This window comes from Anas platyrhynchos, chromosome 3 (assembly GCF_047663525.1).
Source record: "Anas platyrhynchos isolate ZD024472 breed Pekin duck chromosome 3, IASCAAS_PekinDuck_T2T, whole genome shotgun sequence".
NCBI lineage: Eukaryota > Metazoa > Chordata > Aves > Anseriformes > Anatidae > Anas > Anas platyrhynchos.
In genome coordinates this window covers 5,072,586-5,097,077 of record NC_092589.1, presented here as the reverse complement: position 1 = coordinate 5,097,077, position 24,492 = coordinate 5,072,586, and the positions used below count along the sequence as shown (strand labels likewise).

The 24,492-nt window shown below is 41.7% G+C and overlaps 1 long non-coding RNA gene across 1 annotated transcript; it reads right to left on the bottom strand.

Annotated features, from left to right (window-relative positions):
- Positions 1-10,457: 10,457 nt before the first annotated feature.
- On the bottom strand, positions 10,458-20,205 carry LOC140002077 (uncharacterized). The gene is made up of 3 exons (XR_011807927.1): positions 20,036-20,205; positions 15,880-15,940; positions 10,458-13,822 (listed from the first exon to the last, which is right to left on the bottom strand). It is a non-coding gene; the product is annotated as an uncharacterized lncRNA (long non-coding RNA).
- Positions 20,206-24,492: the final 4,287 nt, after the last annotated feature.

Genomic DNA, 24,492 nt, shown 5'->3' with positions numbered 1-24,492 from the left:
AAGGTGTGATGTCAGAAGCTGAGGCATCCTCGATGCTTCTTGTTGTAGGAGTTCCCAGGAGTGCTGTTACAGACACCAGTGCTCAGATTCTGCTTAGAATTCACTTAGTGATGCTTTTCTTCCCTCCTTTTGCTGTGCTGCATTGTGAGTGCCTTTTTGCTTTAGGAGAAGGGTTGACAGAGCTTGGTGGAGCTTTGGCTGTGTTTGTTTTAATTTTTTCTACCGTAAGATTGGGTTTCAGAGAGCCCACCAAATCACAGAAGAACGCATCTAGATGATGATGGCTGTGGTACAAATCATAGTAGTTTTCTTATCAAGGCACTAAATATTTTAGGTTCTACCCTAAAATCATTAATCTGTGTTAACACTTTGCTTTGGTTGTGTCTGTGATATGGATAGGAGGGTGAGTTAATGCCATTCTACGTCGTTGCTGACTAGAGCACTTTCATTTTTGTCCTGATTGCCTCTTGTAACTGTGAATCTCACAGGGTTAACTTGCAAGATCTCACCAGGGTGTAGACACCACTAAAGGATAAAAGAAATAGCCAAGGGGGGTGTGAGTGTGTAATAATTTTAAATGCTGAGTTTATTCTCTTTGCAGAAGGCGAGAAGCAGTTAGTCAAAATGGACAATGCAAAACAACGAAGGTCAGAGGAGAGCATTTTGCTATATCAGCACACTTTGATGCTTTAATGAGCTTTTTTTTTGATTATTCATCCAATTATATAATACCTTAAGCTGATTTTACTTTCAAATGTAGTACCTATTCCTGAGCCAAATGTGCCAGAGGACTCTGCAGTTCATATAAATCATGCGCATCAGTCATCTACGTGCAGATGTAAAAGGTATTTGTGAATATTGAGATGATAATGTAGATTTTTATTTTTTTTTTTTTGTTTTCCCAAAAGAACTTCTTAGTCAACTATGGGTAGTGACTTTCAGGGACCACGTTAATGAAATAGTGGATCAGGATCTGGTTTGGTGTCTCTCATTACTTAGACATTTAAGGTGCAGAAGAGGCTAAGTTTTTTGCAGTACCCTGACACTGCTGTTGGTGAAGCTCAGTGCTTCCCAAAGGGCAGCTTCCTTCTCAGCTCACCTGAACTTCCACCACTGCACCCCCTGCCCAGGCCTGGACTTGGTGCGCTTTGCCCAATGTAAAATGCTGTTCAGCAGGAGTTCGGCTCGGTCTTGGATGTGAATCTCCACCTCAGCAGTTAAAGAACAATTGGCATTTGACCCCAGGAACATGCCTCTCTTTAGGGAGAAATAAAATGTGCTTCTATCTGGTGTTGATGATGCCGGGAATCAGCAGCTGGAATCACTTGCTGGAAGGTCTGTGAGCTGTAGTCCTATGCTCTTGCTCACAAACAAATTCCAGGCTGTTGTCACCCCTCCCCCCTGCATTTTCTTTTAACCCAGACTAATTACCCCAGCTGACCAACATTCTCTCCCAGGTGAAACACAACCAGCCCAGTTAACCAGTTGTATTAATTTGGGGCAGTCTGGTTTGAGCCCAGCCAGTAAGCTGGTTGGACTGAATCTCTTTACCTGTGCCCCAAAGCCAGCCTGTGACTGAGAGCCAGCAGCCTAGAAGTCAGCCCGTCTGCTCCCAGAAATGGCAGCTGCCATGTTATGTGGTAAGGCGCAGGAGCTTGGGCCCCCTCAGCATCAATTAGGCTGGTGATTTGAGACTTGCCGTAATGATTTCAGAAGGGTTATGTAGATTGCTAGCTACACTTGCATGTTAGCTTTCTTTGACGGAAGGCCAATATTTCTGCTCTCGCTCAGAAATGATTATCAGATGGTAGGAATAAATCACAAGAGAAATCTTTGCATCAAAGCTGTTAAAGCCAGCTGTTATGTGGAGCTGGGAGAATATCCTCTTCTGTGGCGTGACAGCAAAAGCTGTTTGATCCAAATATGATGACGGTTTGGAGAGACAAACAATTACAGAATCATTAAGTCAGATTCTCAGCTGTTTGACTGATTTATTTTCTAATATGCAGTTAGTGGATTAATGAACTACCATGCAGCTTGTAAATCCCTGGCCTTTTGAAACTTGTCTCTCGTTCACATAACCGTGGCTGTAAGTTAGAGAAACTACACTCTGATTAGTGGCATCTTTGCCCATTTTCACAGCTTATTCCTTGATCTTGTTACCCTGTTTGAATAGCTGGGTTTAGATTTAAATCCTGCGTATTCTGTAAAACCATTCAAGTTTCATTGCTTAGTAGGCAATTAAGTGAATATTGGTTAGTATCAACTTTGTTGCGGTAATAGTGGTGCTTCTTCTTGAATCCATAACTACACCATGGCACCTTGTGGGGTTTATTTCTTCAAAGCTTTCCGTTAGGTCAGAACTGTTCAAGGTTCAGAAATGAACCAGTTGGGTTGTACAGATGTTTCCAGAGACAGTGGGCATGGCTGTACAGCAGCTTCCAGCATCTGTCCTGCTGCCTGTGTGCACATCTCCCCTACCTGTTGTTCTTAATTCCCTGGGACATTCAGGGAACTCACAAAGGGTTGCAGGGCTTCAGTCTTGCTGACACCAAGGTGCTTGTCATGGTATATGGCCAAAAAGCCACTGGCCTGACTTGTTCTAGAATTACAGAAAGGGCAAACATGAAGACGTGCACTCGCAGTCCTGCTTTATGAATTCAGTGCTCGTTCATGCAGTTGTCAATGCAAATTTCTGCCCCTCTCTCTGTTCCTGGGTGTAGGTCCAGAGGTGGTGTATAAGGGTGCCTATTCAGGATTGAATCTCTGGCTGTTATTTGTAACTTTGTCAGGTTCATAGAAGCATTTCCGTGATAACTTAGAAGTCATCTGCATTCAACTTTCCCCAGCTGCCTTCTGGCCGTTGAAAGAGAACACGGAAAGAATGCTCGAGCTGTAGTGTGGCTGACAGTGTGACCTTATTTCAAATATATTATGTAATCCCATTCAGCTCCCCACTAAAAGGATGGTACAGAACAAGAGAGTTCAGAAAAAGATGATAAGGATGATTTAGGGTCTGGAGGAAAAAAATAATCCTTGTATAAAGATACTGGAAAAAATTGAATTTTCCAATAGATACATAGATAAATAAGTACCGCATGACAACTAAATAAAATACATGATCTAGAGAAACTAGAGTTTCTCTTCTGAGTATTTGAACAGTGAAGAAGGCAATGTTCACTAGGAACAAAAGATTGATAAGGGGAAGCAACTGCTTTTCCCAGATATGGACTGATGAATCCGAAGAAATTAATTGCTACAAGACATCATGGAGAAAAAGAAATCTGCTGACACTAAGTGGACAAGATATGTACTTGGAACTATCAGAGCTGGAACAAGAGGTACAGAGCTGTTTGTGCACTTGGGTTGCTTATCTGGAGTAGAATGGATCTTCAGAGACTGAGAAGGGGTTTTTTTGTGTGTGTCGTGTCTGCTATTTTTGTTGTTTGTTTGTTCTGAGCTTTGTCTGTTAACTACAAGCATTGGCAAATGGAAACACATTGTCGTTTCGCACACTAAGTAAAATGGGGTAGATGTTCACCTTCCACTTTTTGAAATATTCTACTTGTCATCTTCGGGTATCAGCACACTTCTTTCATATAGTGGATTTCTTGATTTTGAGCTTTAAATCAATTATTTGGGTAAGTAATGTTAACCTGAGGATTTTTTTTTCAAGGTGTGTTAAATAAATGGCGGGTTTGGAGATAAAGTAGGTGGTACATGGCTTGAAGTAATTCGCTTTAAAATGATACATGAGTATTCGTGGAGTCTTGTTGAGTGTCTGGTGTTGTATTTGGAGAGAGATACATATACATACGCGCACACTATCTGTCTGTGGTAAAATATAATATATTGCACTGCTTGTTTAGGTAGAATTAAGTTATATCCACTTTGCTAGTGGAAACTACCAGCAATGAGAGTGACCCCTTTCCTGCAGCTGATATTAAAAATGTTCTTTGATATGATGGGGATTACGCAAATACTACTTTTTTTTATAAAGCTTGAAAGTAGGTGAGATGTTCTGCTGTGACTGAGGAAAATATATTATTTAACAAGAGAAACTATGCCTGGCACCATTAAGAGGGTTGGTTGGCTTGAATTCATTTGAATTTTCTAGCATGACAGTTTGTGCTACTAATGAGGCGATATTGGGAGTGAAAGCCATTTTTGAGACTTGCTTCATCAGCTGTTTCACACAGTAATGAATCCCCTTAAAGCTTGGGGCCAGAAGATTTGCGTTTCCCTCCCTGATTGAATGAAACCCCTCACTCTGGCAATAAAGCAGTTGCAATTACAGAGCCTTGCTTGAAGGGACTCTGCAGTACTGTACACTTACCTTGGGGGTGGAGGGGAAGAAACCCACTTAGGGGAGGAAAATGTGCACTCATTTTAAAGTTGTTCAGAAGAGGGTCTCTTTAATCACTTAAGTTTAAAGCAAATGCTGGAGAAGATATTCCAAGTAATGTTATATATGTTATGTGGTATTGTCCATGGCATGCCATCTTTTTCTCCCAAACCCATGCTTGTCTCATTTTGTCCTCATGCAGTCTCCAGTATGGCATGTCCAGCACATGTGGGCTCAGATCCAAAAGAGCCAGGTTAATTTTCATTTGGCATTCTGAGCTGTTTCCCTGGGGAGAGTCACACAACACAGTCTGGCAGAACGTCCAAAAAGAAAAGCCTTTACCCTGTGTCACCAGTCTGAATGCCATGTGAAGAACAGTTAGATGATTAAACATGTGTCAAGCTTGTCTGATAGGCTGTCACATTTAAATCTTAAATCAAAATGCTATGGTGTTTTTTCCCCCCTCAACACTCTAACAAATATCAGGCTTAGCAAGGCAAGGAATGTGTGACAGCTCTGCACAGCACTAACACTAGCGAGAGCAGCTTTTGTGAACATAAAAGAAAAAGATTTTTGGCATTGTGTTACAGCAGCGCCATCGTGGTGATTCTGTACTGTTCATTATCTGTTTTAATATTCCCTCTGAATGTGCATAATACCTGAAAAACAAAAATGAGCTCAAAGCAGCATCTTGCCCGACAACAGCACTGCACTGTGCCCACGTGCCCCAGCCTGAGCCTGTGAGCTGGCCTGCCTCTCTCCAGACTCGGCGTGAACCACGTGGAGCATCAGGGGTCACTCAGCACCAGGTCAGGGCATGCCACCTCCCCCTGAAAGCCCGTAAATGGGGTTTTATGAACATGGGCAGGACGTGGTTCTTGGTGCATATTTGTCTGAGTGGTGCAATGACTTCTTGACTCACCTCGTGGCACGATTTGCAGGCTAATTCAGATTGTGCTTCTACTTGCACATGTGAAACCATCCAGTACAATTCAGGCCATGCTGTGGATGTCCACACTGAAGAGGCCTTCGGGGTCGTTGCAGATGAGCTGTAGCATTCAGGGGGTACTGGTACTGATAGTAGCAGCAGCTGATATCATTTGATTCAGTTACATTTATTTCACCAGGAGCCTACAGACGTCTGCAAACAGACCTGGCATTAGATGTTAAATTAAAAATAAATAAATAAAAAGATCTGTTTGAGATGTATTCTGTTCAAGATGTGCTATTGAAGTATCTGTGTTTTTTTGACCTATAATTTTCAGTTCCAAGGTCTATTTGTTATGGAGAAAAAATCTCCTTTTAAGTTCTCTCTCTACCCTTCTGCTTTTCTATGGAGGCTATAGGCTACTTATTTATTTCTTAAGGCAACTAGCACGTTGTCTGTATAGAAATGAGTTGATTAAGGAATGTTCTTTTAAAAGAACTGGTTTGCTCTGAACAGTGAGCTGTTCTAGGAACACGAGTGTTCTTCATTAAAAAATCATTTAACTGAGGTTAATGGATACATGCATAGGGGAAGAAAAATCAATTGGCCACATACAGTAAATGATGCAGAGGGGTATCATGCCAGGAACTCACAACAGCTCTCAACTCAGATGGCTGAGCAATGTCATACCATAACAAATCTGCAAATCTTCGCGGATTTTGGGAGAGATAAAAGGCGAACTAAACATTTCTATGTAGTCTGTGCTTGAGTGGAGTAAGGTGTACAAGCCAAAATACAATTTCCAGTTGGGTGGCAGGGAGTCTCAGCAACTTTCTGTAGCAACTTTGTCAATGCAAAACCAGTACCTGATTAACTGGAAACCTAAAACTTCTGAGGGCTGGTTACTTGGTTTGCTTTAGCAAGAAATTTGCTTAAGTCATCTAAAAAAGCAAATACAATTTTCCAGGGATTGTATGGGGCTGTGACTGGCTCTAGTAGTCATCTGCTTGTCCCTAACCAACAGCACTTGTGGATTTTTCTCCGAACAGTTGATCTCAAATGAAATTCAAGGATTCTTCTTTTGATGGTGGTGGTAAACATTACTTAGATTTGCTTTGTGACTTGCTTTTGCAATCCTGCTGTTCAGTTTGTCCACAATACTAGATTTGAATGAGTACTTGTCCATCAATAACAATAATAAGGGTAATTTTTATTCCTGGATGCAAGTCCCTTCATTCAATGTGCTTTTAAACTGCCTCTAATTGTGAGGTGCTTCCACTTAATGGAAGATAGCTGGTATTAATCTCTGTGTTACAGCTAATTGTATTTAATGTTCAACCTTGCCCACCATTGAACTGCTGGAGTTATCAGGGAAGAAGACATGAAGTCTGCCTGGTGTGACCAAGCTCATAATGGCAAGCCCTGGAAAACTTAAAAAAAAAAAAAAAGTCCCCAAAAGCTGGGGAGTCCCAGAGCATTGCTGTCTTCATCATGACTTCTTTATTACAAGTGCTGATGAAATTCCTGTCTATGGCACAAGAACAGTGATGCAGCACGTCATCAAATACTGTGAAGCCAATGCTGATCTTCCTCCTACTTGCGGAACAGTGGGAGTACAGTAATCCTCCTAGTCCTGCTTGCCCCAGGCTAGAGGGGTAGAGTGCCTGCTTGTTCCAGTGGAGGTGCTCTTTTAGCAGTCTGAAAGTGGACAAGTGAGGAGGCCCCTTTCCTTCATACTCTAGGAAGGACACAGCCCGTTAAAGGGTAGCATTCATCCTGAAGCTTGAAGGGGCCTGGAGTGCTAATTATTAACAGATCGGGGTTTTACAGTTTAACTCAAAGTCATGAACACCCCTTCACATCTGGAACTACAAACAAAAGCAAGCTGGACTCTGAATAACCATCCCGTGGCTTTATAAAACAAGGGAAATGCAGCAGATGTGAGTAGTTGTAAACGTGTAAGGAAAGCGTTGTTGGCTCGGGATTTCTGGGAGTGTCTAGTCCTGAATGCAAAGCCCTCTGCAAAGGCGAGCCATCCTGTGAAGCAGCAATGTAAATGTTGGCTAGACTAGGAATTTCAGTTGTCATGAAAGGCATTGTCAATATTAAGGTTCTTCTTAAACTTATGGTCCTTATTTCCATGGAACTAACAGCAATTTGTTCAAATGAAAGCAAGAAGACTCCCCTTGTTCTCAGTATGAGATGCCTGTGGTGGTGATCTTGTTACAGAAAATTATTTCTAATGAAAGATTATTCTGAATGGAAGATAACATTGATGAAACTCTAGAGTTTTCTCCCATGGAGATAATAGAGTATTTTGTTGGCATCAGTAAGGCTAACATCAAGCTAATGAAGGTCATACTCTGATAAAGCTAAAAGATAAAAACCAAAGCCCAGATTTGGATGGATTTTTTTCAACAGAATAGAATTGTGGATATCCACTGATCCTTTGTGCTAAATTTGAAGTTCTTTCCCCACAGGAGGTATAACAGAAGTCAGAGAAGATTTCCAAGTTTATTTTGGGAGAGAAGTTGGGCCAGAGGTTGGAGGCAACTCATAGTCACTGAGAACTTTCATTGGCAGCAGCTGCTTCCCTCTTGCCTAAATATTTCCAAGTGATTGAGCTTGACGTAGAAACTCCATGCGAAAATTTTCAGCCCAAATCGCTTAAATCGAGAGAATAGCAAACACAGACAAATCTGATACAGTACTTTATCATGCCCGACAGCATTAATAACCGGCAGAGATATCTAGGCAGGATTCTGCCTAAATATAGCCTCTTTTGAGTGCACATTATTCAGGTTTCCTGTGTCAGGATAAAAATGAGCAAAAACAACCACCAAAGATACTGGTTCAATTTCTAAATACTTTCTGCTTTGTACTAATTTATGTGGCCACATTTTTATGTTCTTAAAAGTTCAATTTCAACTATCTTTCAGCTCCCAAGAAACTTTCCTTAGGTTAGTACATCTCTAAACAAATTGTAGCAAGAATGATTACTTTAAGATGCTTCAGACTCTATCGAGTGTCTTATCTCAAGCAATAAGGAGGGCATGCTTTCAAGAGCTATACTTCCTAATCTTTAATTTTTAAAATTTACCAACAGAAACTGCATCAGAGACCCATTCTTCATCTTCAATTATAGAGGAGAGAGACCACCATCAGCAGGAGCCTGAGCCCAGACCTAGCAAATGACATAGCACTTGCTAGGACTGATGTCTTCCATGATTTGTTCACAGTAAACATAGTTTGAACACTACCAATTATAGATATGTGTGTGGTGTGTAGGACGGCTTTGGATGGGATGTGATCTCTTCTGCTTATGCAAAGAAGTTGTTTCAGTTGGCAGTAAAAAGAAAGCCACTCTTGGAATGAAGTATGACTTCACTTTTTTCAGATGCAAGAAGAGCTTTTTCTTGATAGCTCCCTTGCCTCCTCCTTAGCTTCTTTTTAAACTTCTTGTCTTCTTTGTAAACCATCCCATCCTAAGTCTGTGACCTCGATGAGGTCGTGGCTTCACAGCTGTGGAGCTGCAGTCTGTTCAGGAGATGTGTACTCAAAGCTTCTGTGAGGACTGGCTGCTGCAGGAAGAGGGGGGTTTTGAAACAAATCAAAGCAGAATTCATATTTGGAAAATGGATTTTTTTGTTATTTATAAATTAAACATAAGCAATCAGAAAGTCCTAATTTGAATGGGGGATCTAAATTTTGTGCTGTAGACCAGTATCTAATTGCTGCAGGGTTAATAGTGTCAAGATGATATTTGCATTAGCTAACTATTTAATTTAAATGTTAAATTTATGATTATTACGTTAACTGAATATATTCCTGACGAGGAAAAAAATAGAATTTGACTCCCATTTAGTGCTGTTTGAATCTGGCAAACATCAAAGTACCTGCAGTGGTCCTTGCAGTTGGACAGGCTGAAAGTAGATGTGTTTAGGCTATTTGCAGTTTGGTAATTATTCACCCCTCTTCATCCACATCCCACAGCTGCAGCGCAGAGATGGCAGAACTTGGTTTGCCCCGTGCCTGGCAGCCCCATGCTACTGTTACTCTGTCATTCTCCTCTAAAGCTGAAAACATAAGGACACACTTTCTCCTCTTGACCTTCCCCTGCCTTCTATTTTGTCTTCTCTTGTGAGTTTGGAGGATGGGGATGTTAAACTATATAATCTGTCATAAGCAGGTTATTTTGTTTTGTTTGGGATGTCACTAGACTAGGGTTTTATATCACAGTATTTTCTGTTGAACTTGGTTTGAAAAAAAAAATAAATCTTTGGAAGTAGAGCGCACTCATTTTAATAACTGAATAGCAACAAACCAAGCAAAACTAGTGGATTTTCTGCCACTTTCATAAGAAGAAAATAGGGCAAGTCAGCTTGCACATTTGTTTGTTTGCAGGACATGAGCTTCCGAGGAAGATTAGTTGATCTGAAAGCCTGAGACACATAAATGATGGATGATTTTCATCTCTGATGCTTTGGTTCAGCAAAGCTTCTACCCATGTGACTAACCTTAAAAACCTTGGACAAAATCATTACTCCACAGAAGTCAATATAATTGAGCTCTGGCTTCTTCAGCACAGGCAGTATATCATCTGCTGCATGCACGAGTGTTCCTTGCCAAATGGCAACCTAAATGCATGTAGCAAGAATGGTACTTCGTGTTGTCAGTTGGCTATACATGGCGAGATTTATCTACCCTCTGAACTGTTTGGAGTGAAAAGAGTTTCTGTAGTTCATGCTATCTTTTAAGGTTATGAATATTCATATAATCCAGATAACAACTGGCATTGCCCTAAATATACTTGAAGAGAAATCTGTGTTAAAACTGGAACGACAGGAGTGGAAGTAAAGTTATATTGATGCTGGTGACTCTGGAAAACCCATCCAAAGGGAATATTTGCATTACATACAAAACACAGATAGTTCGTGAGACAGTGACTTAAACGACTAAGAAGCTTCATTTTCACATTTTCATCCAGAACTTACTGATGAGTTATTGCTTGTATCTATACTTCACTGAATAGAGTTCCAGCTAGAATGATTGGTTTGCTATTGACAAGCGCTGAGGTTGAAGTAAATTAATTTAGTCAAGCTGATCTTTTTTTTTTTTTTTTTTGCCTTTACTTATGAAGAAGAGTGGTGCCATTATCTAGGTACTTCAGCCACAACTCTTCTCCCCAAGGGTCATATTCTACGTTCTCTGGAAGTGGTTTAAGATAGTTGTGCATGTACTTGCAGAATTTCCCAAAGAAACAACCCATTCTGACACTTCACTTAAATTAAGGGTAACTTAGGGTTAAATTAAGGGTTGAACCATTTTGGAATTCAGTAAGATGCAGTCATGGAAGTCACAGAGGCTACGCAACCTCAGCAGAAGGGATGAACCTGAGTCAAACAGCAGAGTAGGAGTCTTACAGCTTCAGAGCACATTTGTGTCCTGACTGTAGCCTGGAAATACAGCGTAATCAAAGCTACGGGACAGAGCTGAGCTCATTGTGTCTTAAGAGAAACATTGCTTGTAAATTACAACTTGCAAGCCTGTGATACCCTCCTAGTAAGGCCAGGGCTGTCGGAGGCTGGATAAGGGATGTGTGGGTGGAGAAGGGCCCAGCAGAGAAGGGAAGCGGCTGGTGCCTCGCTGTGGGCTTCTCCCTGTGGTGTGCTCATCCTTAAACCTCCGGATGGCACGTCTCCATCGCTGTCGTCTGTTGAGTGATGCCACGGGATTGGTCTTCCTCCTGCTGTCATGTTGATATGCCAGGATAGATGTCCTTGTGCTGTGATGGTGAAACACAGCATTTTACAGAAGGGCAGTGTTGCTGAGCAGAGCTCAGTAAATGGTTTCCCCCTTCATTTACATCCCAGAGCTGCGTAGCTCTTGCTCTGCAAAAGGCAGCCTCTTTCCTTACTTCTGCCCTGACATCCCATCTGGTTAGCCAGCCGCGCTGCTGTCCTGATGAGACAGATCCATTCTTCAGCTATAGATACCTCAACTGTTGTTGTTCCTGACTGTTCCAGTTTTTTATTATTATTCCTCCAAGGGGGATTACAATTAGTCAGGTATTGAGTGGATCCCGTGCCAATAAAGGAGATGTATTTATGTACAGAATAAATGCTGCTTTGCCCAAGTAATAAATCAGTGCAACAGTCAGTGTGTGAGTAAGGGTGTGAGTGAGTGATTAATGCCAGGAGCTTGGGGAGCCATTAGGATCATGAGTGCTAACCTTAGGTGACTGATTGACATTCACTAATCATAAACAGTTCAATTTCTGTACAATTTATTTGAGCTGATTGGGGGGGAAAATGGTGTAAAGCAGTCATTTTTCTTTGTGTAGACTTTTCATAAGGAAAATCGAAGAACCATGATGTAGATCGTGTAGAGCTCTATAGGAAACGGTCTTGTTAGTTACTCTGCTTGGGAAATTTCCAAAAACATTTGTTGCATGTGAAGTTATTGGAAAGGTCAGTCTCCATCCTGCATAAGCCCCATCCACGTTAAGTGTTCAGTACTTTATTAGTGTTACTCTGAGTATTTTTATAGTGCTCTGTGGTTTGTTTTTGTGACCTACCTGTGCTATAGATTTTTGGCATATTTTTTAGTCCACATGTGTCAATAAAATGACTAATCTGGGCAGCATGGTCATACTTTAATCAGGGTCATTAATTACTCTGAAAAACACTCCCATGATAAGGGTGACAAATAACAATTGCTTCATAGTTAGGCACAGAATGTGTGTGATAGCCACTTACGTAGGTAAAGAGTTTAACATGTAGCTGAGAATAATTGTAGTGTATGGTGTAATTGCAACGTAGTTAAGATGCATGGGTTTCTAGTATGAAAAGTACTTGATATATCAAGTGGCAATAATAGATGAATCAGTCACTAGCTTTCCAGTTTCATTTCTGATACTGTTTCAAGACCCAGAGTTCACAATGGTGTCACCACTCAGTACCTCAGGCACAACTTTGCAGTATGCTGATCTGCTTAAATACAAGTTCTATAAAATAATAAAACATAAAGGCACACAGGGTTCATTGGTATTTTCAGCAATGTTGATACATTCAAAGTGGTTTGGGTGCTTGTGATAAAATAGGCATGTGAATCTAGGAGTAAAAATCTTTTTTTTCTTTTTTTTTTTTTTTTGAAAGTATCTACCAAAGAGTGTGCCTTGTAAATGTAATTGCTTCATAGTTGCTTTTAACTTATGATAAAGTGCAATCATGTGGGGTGGGGCAGAAATAGCCCATCTGCTTTCACATTTCTTCAAGTATGTTGTATTTCTATACATAATGGCACAACATCTACCTGTAATTTTTATAGAAGATACTCATGAATGGTTTCCATCCTGGGTGGGTTCAAAATGTGAGCTCAATGCTTGCAGCTAGCAAAAATAAATAAATATTCATGCACAAAACCAATCATGTGCAAGTGTAAAGGAAAAACAATCCCGTTCTCCTTTGAGGCAGAGTACTCCCACTGGAAAAGCAGCGGGACCCTCCGTGTGCACAAGGCCGTAGGGTTAGAGCCTGGTGGTGTTGCTGGTGGGGAAGCCCTTCTGCCAGCTGTCTCTGCAGGCTGCCAGCATTGCTGCGAGGGCAGAGGGGTATGGCCCAGCTTCTCCTGAGGCAGCTGTCTCCAGCTGAGCTTGACCTGAAGTCAAACACTGAAGTTTCCTCCTGGACGCTGGAGAGTTAGGTCCTGTGTAAATTAAGGCAGAGGTACAAAGCTTGGGGCAGGAGAGTGAATGTGTGAGGGAGCCCACCAATTTCCAGCTTTCCCTAAATTGTAAGTACCTAGGTAAATATCCCGTCCTATTTGTAGTCATGTGGAAGCACCCTCTAGCAACTCTTCACTGTTCTGGAGACATTTTATAAACAAGCAATTGATACCTGTTTGGCTGCCGGCAGCTGTCTTTAGAGTGATACAAAAATAATCAATTTATGCCAGTTTGAATTTGAACATGCTGAATTTAGAGTGGAAGGGCTCTGAATAATCAAGCAAATTAGAACCAAGACTGATTAGAAAACAGATGAGCAGAGAGCATTTGGATCTGATTGCTCGAAGAGCAGAGATCAGATTGATAATATTGTGTTACAGAAAAAGAGGAGTTAGAATAATAACGGAATTGAAATCTTGCCAAACAAATCCATCTTCACAACTTCTGGCAGCATCTCTGGTAAGCAGGAACAGCTCAGGGCCTCGGGACCAGCAACACACGTGTGCAGAGAGGCAGGCTGAGAAGAGGAGGTGTGGAGGGGGCTCTGGCTGGCATCACAGCTGGGTGCACCAGCAGCCTTGTGCTGGAAGGAGGATGCGCACAGCATCAGGGGTAAGCTGCTGGTGCATTTGGGACAATGGCATGGAGCGCCCTGGGTTTTGACTTCTGTCTTTGCAGGTACAAAAGCAGTGATTTTAGTCCGCTTTTCTGAAGCTTATTCAGGCTGTTAGCTTTCTGGACAGTCCCACCACATTCCTGCTGGGCCTGCACTATATAAATCTTCAAGAGCCATTAGTGGAGCTGTGCACTAATTCAGTAGTTGCTGAAAGAAAAATGGAACGGGAATATTGTAACTCTCTGCTGTTCTAACTGGACACGAGCGAATACATTCCATTCCCTTGAAATCCTCATGAATTTCTTAATTTGTTTGGGTACAACAGTGCCTTTTAGTCTCCAAGCATCACAAGAGTTGACCTTTATATACCAAATAGGCACTTCAGTAATTTTTCCCCTTATTTTTCACAGCATGTTGTCGTTTGTTGTTGAAAGTCCTTTAAACTTATCTTACTTGGAAACTCAAGAGCTGCCTTCAATGCAAGAAATTACAAAAGTATTTAAGAGCATAGTTATTTTTAATTTACAGATGGAGTTGGAAGTGAGAGGTCAGTTCTTAATTAAGAATTCCTTAATATATTTTTTTTTTTTTTGTGGGAGTGGGGGGGCAGTTATATGTATTGATGAAATATAAGATAGGGAGTGGCCAACATACACTTTTGTTTCCTTTTAATTGAAATACTACAGTATACTTAGTTTCAAAGATGTATTAAGAGTTTTTTCTATGCCTCTTGTCTCTGTCTCAAGGAATTTGGACATTCAGTTGTAGCCCCCCAAATGGGAAATTGTAGTTTAAATGTCCTAAAAAGCTAAATATGGTGTGTAGTGCCACCACGGGAAGAGGTTCCCATTGCAGGGGCTGTAGGCTGCTGCTATACCAACTCTTTCTCTGAGGTTTATCTGTAAACTTTAGAAAAGTAGTGATAAATACATGTTTATGTACATTGTGAAGATGGGAAACATTGGGAAGCCTGTTAAGTTCACCCTCATCAGCCCTGGGTGCAGGCAGAAGGCTGTGTGGGGACCACCTCATCCTGCTGCTGCAGATCCAGTACACCGTACAGCACTGGGAGCCTGAAAGCTCGAGTTTCTCCTGAACCTCCTGAAAATTCATTTATTCTTAGAGCATGTGTTTCTGGCTTTCCTCCTTTGCAATTACTGTCCCAGGCAAATGTTGTTTAAGAGATTACAAAAAACGATTTTTGTCTTCTGTAATGTTTAGCTGTGTTTGCTTGTGTCCTGGGGGTGCTGCAGCAGTTGTCGTGGCTGTGTGTATGGGTCCTGTGGCTGTGAAACCGTAATGTTGTCAGGGCGGGTGCAGCACTGAAACTCCTGCTCTTACTGGTGAGACTTCAGATTGGTGCCATCTTCTCTAGTTGTCTGTTTACTGGATGAACCCTGTGTTTTTTTTAAAGGGCCTGATTTTTATAGGCTAATCATCCACATAGAAATTGCCTTTTTTTTTTTTTTTTTGAATAACCTTAGTATTGTAGAATTGTAATTTGAGTTTTATCTGCTGTTATGCTTGGAATAGAAACAAAGGCCATCTGCTTCTAGCTCTTTAGTAGATATCCATCATTTCACTGGCAATTTTGTTCGATATGCTCTTTGCTGATGTCTTTCATCTCACTAAAATTCTCTGAAAAGCACAAAATCAGTATGATTTCTTGCCTCAGAAACAGCAATGAAAAGCGCTGCATAATAAAGGAAAATAAATAAGTTTAAGGCAATTAAGCAAGATGGAAAAACAAAGAAAAACTGAATGATGTAGTCAAATTAATATGGTAACTTGAAAAAGTGTAACTGCAATTCAGAGCTGTATGGGGCTTAGGGTAAGATATTTGAAAGTCGGCATTCATTAGGTTGAAAGATTTGTGATTACTGTGACTGAAAACTGCAAAATAACAAGAGAGACCTCTTCCTACACTTACCTCCTCAGAGCTACTAAAGGCACTTTCTGCTCTGCGTATGCTGCTATCAGGTCATAGCTATTCAAAGTGCCAGCACTTTCCCAGGTTGGTAATAGCACTTTGCTATTGGAAAGCATTTCTTTGCCCTCTATTTCAGCCATTCTGTTGGCATTGCTTTCTGTGGGCATTTTTTGAGGTGGCAGCAGTGGTGTTCACTTAGCTGTAGTTTAATGCACTTCAAAAAAGAAAGAAAGAAAAGGCAATAATCTGCTTCAGAGTTGTAATAATCCCTCCCATGTCTTCTCAGCTCCAGTTCCTCCTGCAGGTTCCCATGGCTGGCCTCTTGTAAGCTTACCTGGGAATTCGGTGTGTGCACTCCTCAGCTGAGTACCGTAGGGCCTCACCTGCTGACAGCCCTGGGGAGAAAGAGAGGAGGTTCAACAAGATAACAAAACCCACCCCACTTCCATGACACTCACCACTCTGTCAGTGCCTCGCTGCCCGCAAAGCCTTGGGCCGTTTGTCTGTTCTCCCTGCTAACATTAGACCGGCTTGGAGACTTCTCTGTCACGCTGGGGTAAGCCCACGAGCCCCTCCAGCCTCGGCAGGAGGAGATCCCTGCACGACTGTGCCAATGCAGAGGCTCGCCTGCCAGCTTCCAATCTCTTTCTGCAGAATGAAGTAGCTCTGCAATTAATGGATTGGGATGCAAATCAATTTTCCTGTCCAGTGAGAAGTTTTGGTCTTTTTTTTTTTCCTTCAGGCTCCCACATTTTCTGCTATCCTGAATTCCAGCAAAAGCTGGCATCTTTAATTGTGTCACGAATTGAAAAGAAAAATGAAGAATGTAGACAGGATCAGTTGGTTATTGTTAGCATTTTGCATCCCTAGGTCTCCAGCACCACTTCTAATGGAGCATTTCTAAACAAAATTAATTTCAGATGTCAAAAGAAAACTAATTTCAGAGCTCTGTTTGTTTGTTAAACAGGGTTGGAACTTTGTATTTGGCACACACATGGAAAAACAAGAGTAAGAGCAGACGTGAATGTGCTGTTCTGAAGTGATGGATTGTGCTCAGCTTGATGCACGCTTACACTGTTTGCATGTCTGCTAACAGCCCGCTCCTGAGCTCTGATATGAATGGAAGAGTGAGGACCAGGGCACAGCCGTGGGGTTGCTGATGAGGATGTAGCTGGGCCCAGGCGAGTGATGCACATTGCCCAGGGCCAGCTGCTTGCCTGCTTCTAACAACACTTTCAGATCTCCTTTTTTTGCCTGGAGGGGAATTAAAATTCGACTTCTCCTCCTTCCTTTGTTAAAGAACAAATTGCTGCTGTCTCTGTCGAAATCTGTCTGGGGTCAGGCTGCCCTGGCAGGAGGAGAGGCTCAGCCTTGGGCCTCTCCCTCCCAGCTGCCTGTCAGTCGCAGGAAGCTGCGCCCCTCTCCAGCCTTCCCTTCTGAGCTGCCAAGCCACAGCTCCCTTCAGGACGGTGGAGGACGTTCAGCCATGCCAGGACTTAAAACAGCTCGGTGGCTTTTTTTCCCTCCCTGCACTGAGCATAGAACGAGTCACACTGGTTATATTCAGTATCTGACAGTGGGTGAACAAATGCCTCCGAGCCCAATTCTCTTCATCTGCGTTAAGTCATTCATATCGTGGAGGTTTACTTTTTTTTTTTTTTTTAATAAATAAGATCTGGAAATAAAATGATATCAGGTTAGAGTGGCATGCATGTGACCTTGATCTGCATGGCTGGAATTGACAAGGCACTGTTTTTTAAATGTTTTAATACTTGCATGTACTTTTATGCTGCAGTATTTTAATATAGCAGTAATTTAAGGCTAAACTTATTTCTATGTTATGCCTTGTAGCAATAATTAAAGTTACAAAGTGGTTTCTCTTAAAATTCCATGTTTTCACACTCCAAAGTTTCACTGTTACTGTAACTTTGGTTATTGCTCAAAAATAGGAAGCTGATATTCTTGGTTTTTTTTACTTAGTTTTATGAAAAATGACATAAAACAAGCCTTGGCTTATTTCAAATCATGACCATCATAATAATTACACTTTGTATTACACTTTATAAAATAAAATTGCAGACTTTGTATTCTCACCTCTGACAGAGAGCAGTTAATTTTAAGCCCCTAGATCTGACAGAGACATGTCCTGTCTGCATCTGAAGGCAGTGCATGCTGGCAGAGCTCCTGAGAGCCATGGAGTGCCTCCTCCAGGATCTGCACTTGTTTGATGCTCCTAAGCAGTGCTACGGCTCCCCCGCTATTCCTCCATGGACTTATCCTGCTCTCTGGAATGGTTTGGGGTTGCTGCTGGCAAACCTTGCCTGGGTTGAATTGCTTTTTCCTGCAGTTCTGGTCTGTATATTTGCTGTTCTTAACCTTCCGTGAAAAGGCAGCTTCCCCAGTTAGGCACTTTGTGGTAGCGAGAAGCCTGGCAGAAGGATGAGAATTTCAAGGTCCTGCTGCGTTTCAGATTTACTTATATACCAATCTGGGGGGCTGACAGCTAGGGAGAATCATGTAATACTGCATATTCTGTGTTCTGAGAGTTGCTCCAGTGTTTATGAATAAACAAAGGGATTGTTTGTTTTGTTTTTAAAATCAGATGGGAAGGCTTTTTGAATAATTTCAGTGGTGGTCCAAAATTAATTGTAGCTGGTTCATCCTTCTTTTATTCTGGCTGCAGAGCAGATTTATCTTTTAAATGTTTCTGGCAGGCTTGTTCCACTTCTTGTTAAAAAGATCCATTGCATGAGTAGAGAAAGAAGAAATGCATCTTCTTTCTCTTCTCTTTCTCTTCTCTTCTCTTTCTCTTTCTTTTCTTCTTTTCTTGCAAATGGCATCTTTGAACTAGGCAGACAATAAAATTAAAATTCTAAGTGGTTGGTGTGAAGCTTGAAGTGTCCCTTGAACAGAAGACTAGAGATGGTCACATCCTTTATAGAAAAAGTTTTTCTTGTAGGCTGGCTTTTCTGCTTTCTCTGCTTAGGTTTCTGTGCAGCTATCTCATTGTATAATTGCTGCCAGTAAATGTGTTTTATTATTATTATTATTATTTTGGGGGTCTTACAGCCATTTCTACATGTTTTGTACTCTTCTTTACCATTTAAAACTCTTGCCTGTATTTCAATGCCTATATTTACAGGGAGACTTAGTGTCCTTTCTTTCCCTTACCCCTTAATAGTAAATACTGGCTTAAAGTTTAGATTTAATTGCTTAAATCACTGGCATCATTTTGAGAATCTCTCCAGCATACATAAAGGTGATCAGAACTGCACTGCTTTATCTAATGCACGGCGAAAGCAGTCCCTGTGAGGTCTCTGGGATGGAGCTATCCCGGGAGTCCCTATAGCTCTCTACATATACACGCAAAAGCTCAATAGTGATAATGATGTGCATGTACTGCAGGGCTCTTCCAGCAATTATTTCTGGTAAAAGCATTCTCTGGCTCTTGTAGTGGCCCAAAATAACGTTTCATGGCAGTTTTTTCTCTTCAGTCATTGCCTTTCTCCCTTGCTTGCTGCTCTGGGCTTCCCCTGAGCTGAAAAGCTACAGGTGCTCCTGCTGCATAGTGCGTGGGGAGGCTCCTTGGCTGGGCACAGTACCAATTTGGCAGCAGCTTGAAGGCTGCTGTCTGTCTTTGTTCTCTCCACCATTAAATGACATCATCTGACTCACAAAATCAGCAAATGCTTCAGCATCAGGGTCTGCAGCTTTGCCAGCAACCATGTAGTGGGCTGGGGGAGTACCTGGGAGTATGGTCTGAAAGGCTGTTTTGTGTAGTCCACTACAACTGCTTTTCTGGCCCCTCCTCGCCACATCTCCAGCATGTGTAAGGTGTAACTGTGAACTGCCTTGGGACACTTCCCTGTGTTCGGTCGGTAGTTTTGCAACAGGTCTGAGAAGCAACTCATTCCTTTATGACACTAATTCTTGTCTACAGTCTCAGCTCTAGTTAATGCACATCTTTATTTTCTTGTTCAAGAATGATTATCCACTTTGCAATCAATTTTTCCATGCTTCGTAGTTTAAGATCATCTGTATGTTTCAATAAACAATTTGCTTTGACTTCCAGTTCATTAGTAAAGTTATTGTATCAGTCAATGTGACAGTGGACACTGCTGTTATATGTTCTTCCCACTTAGAGTTCATATCCATTTTTTCCTTTTTAACTAAAAATCTCCAAATGCTTTGTCTACAACATTCATATATTGATCAGGTATCATTTTCACCTTCAAATTTTGTGTTCACAGGCAGCTGCTTAAATTCTAGTCAAATCAAGAGCATCTTTCTCTTCCCTCACTCCCCTCTGCCCCATCTAGCAAATTATTTGGCAAAGAATACAATTCAGAGGGAAGAAATAACTTGGACTGTTGCCACAGTTGCTTCTTTTTGAACTTCTGTCACTCAGGATTGAGTGGAATACTTCCACAAATATCTACCAATACTAATTTATTTTTACAAAAATGTTCAGCTTTTTGCCAAATACTCACAAGAGGGGCTCTGGCTGGAACACAGGTTCACAGAAGAGGCGTTAGAGGTGGAAGTATCCATGGAAACCAACTTTACTGCAGATGTTCAGATATTCTTCAGTCATCCCAACCAGAGGGAGAAAACAGGACTGTAACCTAACCTGTATTTGCAGATTCGCAGCTAAGCAGCGTGGCTTCAGCTCTGTTTAATGCCAGTCTCAAAGCAAACTACCGGCAGACCCAACAGGTTGTCTGCTCAGGACAATTGCTGTCGGATAGTTGTGGCAAATTAATAGATCCGGTACCCTGTTTTGTCTTTGTAGGAAAGAGACTAAACTCTTCCGAAAGGTTTTGTTGTCTTATCTTCAGCTGCGTTTCCTCCTGTTTTGTGCTTTTGTGGAAGCAGCTGTATTAAAACCTTTCATTAACCTCCAGCTTCTTTCCTGCTCTTGACTCTGTGTTAATCCATAGCGATGACTGCAGCCAAACCCTGCTTGCCTGATTCAGTCGAGCAGTTCCACTTACTTCACAGCGATGTGCAATTAGGAATGTCATAGATGGCATTAGATCGACAAATACAATAGAAAGAAGCAGGATTCAACTACTAGGCACACTTCTCATAACCCAGCCTTCAAGTTACTCTTCCTGTATTTAAATATAAGATACAGATCTTTCAGTGTTGTGGTGTTTGTCTTTGGTTTTCCCTTTCTAGTTTTATGCTGATACTTAGTGTCTAAGCCGGTTTGTCAAGGTCTAGCAGCTTACCAGGTGCCTCTTAAAGCATGCTCTCTTGCAGCGAGCTTGCCAGCATACAGACAATTTCAAGCTCCAATTTGCAAATCCAAGTCTGCTGTCCTACTTGAAGCTCTGGCCCTGAGTACCGGATCTCACTGGCTTTTATTTCCTGGCATTTTAAAGTTTTTAGGAGGAGATGATTCTTTGAATCTGATCAAAAACTGAACTCTTAATCTAAATTGTGGTTATTGGTTTTGTTGCTCTTTGAAATGAACCTACCTTGGAGTAGGTGGAGACTTCACAAGTTGATTAAAAGCTGGGGAAAAGAAAGGTGAGCTATCAGCAGAACGTTTCGCCTGCTGGCCATCCCTCATCCCATTCTCTGGTTTATTCCCTGGCTCCGCAGCCAAAACAACTATTTATGAAGTTATTATTTTAAATAAGATTTAACCATGCAACTTGTAACTATAGATACAGGAGCAGAAGATGTTTTCTGTATTGAGGAATGTCAAGGGATCTAATGGCTCTTTAAACTTCAGTTTGTAAAGACATCAAACACATTAAAGGCTTCTCAGCTGATACACGTTTTTTTTTTTTTTTTCCACAATTCCTGTCTTGCTTGCATCGCTCCCTGGTTCAGTTCTGTGCACAAGTCATAAGATGTGTGTTTGTTACACAGTGTTGGTTACAGGCTGAGCAAAGAGTTCGGCAGTGGACTCCCATGGTGTCACCAGTGAGCAGCTTCAGACTTCCTTAATTGCTTGTGGGTCGCGTCCCAGGAGCCACGTTGGGCTCGGTTGCTTCCAGCCACGCGCTCCTCCAGAATGCACCAGCAACATTCTTGCCAATTACAGTTGCTCCCTGTAAATGGGGCTGTGGAAATTAATGGGGTTTGCCTGACGATAGGTCAAGGAGCTTTTTAACATTGTTCCTTCAGTTTAACCTACTGGCTAGATAATGCTGGCAATCAATTCTGTAGAGAGGAATTCAGCACTGTGTTTTATTCTATGGCAATTGGATCACGCACTCTGCAATAACAAATAAAGCTTCATGACTTCATAGTTATTTACTGAATGAATCTTCGTTGTGCCAAAAGCATTTTTATAATGATACGGTACAAGTCTTAACTCAGTATTCACAATTGAATCCTTTGCTTCGTGTTTAAAAACAAAACAAATTGTTACAAGTTTGTCATGGGTTAGTATTTACCATGCAGGCTCTTTTGTCTTGGTTAGTGTTCGGCTAAACATACAAAGCACAAACCGGTCTGCTTGGGTTCCAGAACAAAAAATCTAGATCCTGATAACATCAGTTAATATTATTTTTGGGGGGTTTAATTTACAGTTCTTAAAACATAACCTCAGGCTCTTTATGTCAGAACTGAACCTTTTTTTTTTTTTTTTCTGTCAAAGAAGTCTATCTCCCCCTCAAAATTATTTTCATTTCACTTTTGAAGCAGAATTAGTTTGGAGATGATCAATTATGACTTTTTAATATTACTCTGAGACTACTGTAATCTCATAATTGTCTTCCCTGGTGATGTCCCTGTAGGCCCCGATCATTCAGCTGGTGAATGATGTGCTCATTTTGACGTTCGGCATGAAATACATTCCTGGGACTTCAGTGAGATTAAAAAAATGTCAACTGTGAGCAACAGGGGAGAGCTGCACCTTCCCGAGCAGTTAGTGTTGAAAAGGAGTGGTATTCCCTCCAGGCACGGGGCGGATCAGTGCGTTACAAGCAGCCGTGCTGAGCGGGATGGATTTATGTGGGAGCATATGGGGGCTTGGCACGTGGTGGAACCCAGGACATGGGAAGAATGGGGGAAGCTGGCTGCAGAGCATTAGAAATTCGTGTTAAATGTCATGAATAATTAGACAGATCCCTCAAGGACTGCATTTAGTCAGCTATAGAAATTGTTCCTGGATAATTCACAACAGTTCTAGTATTGTTGGTGTTCCTATAAGCTGGGGGGATTGTGAGCAAGCAATTTACATTATAAAGGACTGAGAAGTGTTGTCACTAGTCAGTGCGTTTTAATAATTATTAAAGCAGATAATAATCTTTTTTGTTGTGTTAACAGATCTCACCCTTTCAATTAGTTGGGCGTGAGCTGAGGGTCTCTTGGCAGGAAGAATGAAGCTCTTTGGTTTGGGTTGCTCATCAGCAGCTCAAGAGAGGACAGAGAATGATGGTAGAAAGGAAGTCTGTGAGGGGCAGGGACTTTTCCTCCCTGTCTGTCTCTGTAACTGGTATTATTGCAGTCTTTTTTGTCTTTGTCTCTAGCTGCAGTTTCAGAACTTGTTGACATCGATAGCTAGGGGTAACTCCCTAACCTGCATTTAGTTGAAGTTTGCTATTGCTCCACAGAAGAAAGACTCGTGCCCAAAAGCTGTATCTGCCAGTCTGATGGAGATTCACCCTCTCCTTACAAGCATGTTCATAACAGGAGAAAATTGACTAAAGAGATTTGTTCATGGGGAAAAATCCATTCTGCTTCTTTGGAAAGCAAGTACAGAGATGCACGTTTAATTTACTTAATGTCTGAGGCTAAAGCAAAGGACAGCCAAATCAGATATCAGTCACTCTGACCTGAGAGGGTGCTGTCTGAGGTGACCTTAGGAATCATTCTTTTAGGGAAAATCATGTGCAGTATCCGTAAAGAGATGGACAAGGAGATGCTGAAGATAGTGACTGCTAAGACTAGACACAAAAAATTGCTCGTGATTGCTTTAATAAAGCTTATACATTACACCCTCGTAAGCCTCATCTGCTAGCATTTTGTGGCTTTTCTGGTGTCATTAAAAATAAATGTCATGTCCTGCAATGAGTAACTCTTGGGCACATGCTCAACACGAACTGCAAATGCCATGCTTTGCACCACACCTGCCTCCAGACCGCGTGCTTTACAAGCAAGTGCTGTCTGCAGGTGCCTCTGCAGCCACTGCTTGCATGCTGCATGGCGAGCTTTTGTAATCATGATTTTACCAGATTTGCTACTTCTCCAGGAGTGCATCTGCTCTTCTAGAGAATTCATAAACATTACTTCATTTCTTTTGTCTTGACTCTTTTCTTTTACATTCATCCTACCATAAGAGAGGCGCTTCCCAGTGAATCCACGTGATTTGTGGTGGTCAATAGACAAAAGGGCTTTACTGAAGAGCTACGTGTATACTGTGCAGCACATAGGAGGATGCTGACTTCTGAATCATTTATCAGAGCATTAATCAGCCATGCAATAGTTTCCTTTTGCAAGCTCAGCCTTTGTCATCCTGAAATACTGAAACCGAGGAAATTTAAATACTCTGCAAATACATGCTTGGTCATGGGGAAAAAATGAAAAATGCCAACCTGTGATTAATGACAAGGAAGGCATTTTGACAGTGCACAGCCAAGTGTAGGATGCTCTTATCCTGAACTTTGTGTATTTTGGCTCAGTTGCGCTTTCTGGGAATGAGCTGAGAGCTGTTAGCAGTACCTTGCGTTGGAGGGACTTGGTGGTTCATCACATTCAATTTCCTCCTGCCACAGGCTCCTATCTCAATGGGCTGCTTTTTAAAAGCAGTTCATGGGTGGGGTTGAGGTGGTTCTAGGGTTGAGTGGATCGCTGGTTTGGTTTGGGGTTTTGAGTGGGGCGGGGAGGTGTCACGTTATAGCCCCTCCTGGGAGGCCATCTCACAGTCTGCCCACTGCAGCGGTTGGGAGCATTCAGTCTTGGGAAGTTTGGTAGCTACTTGGTTAGC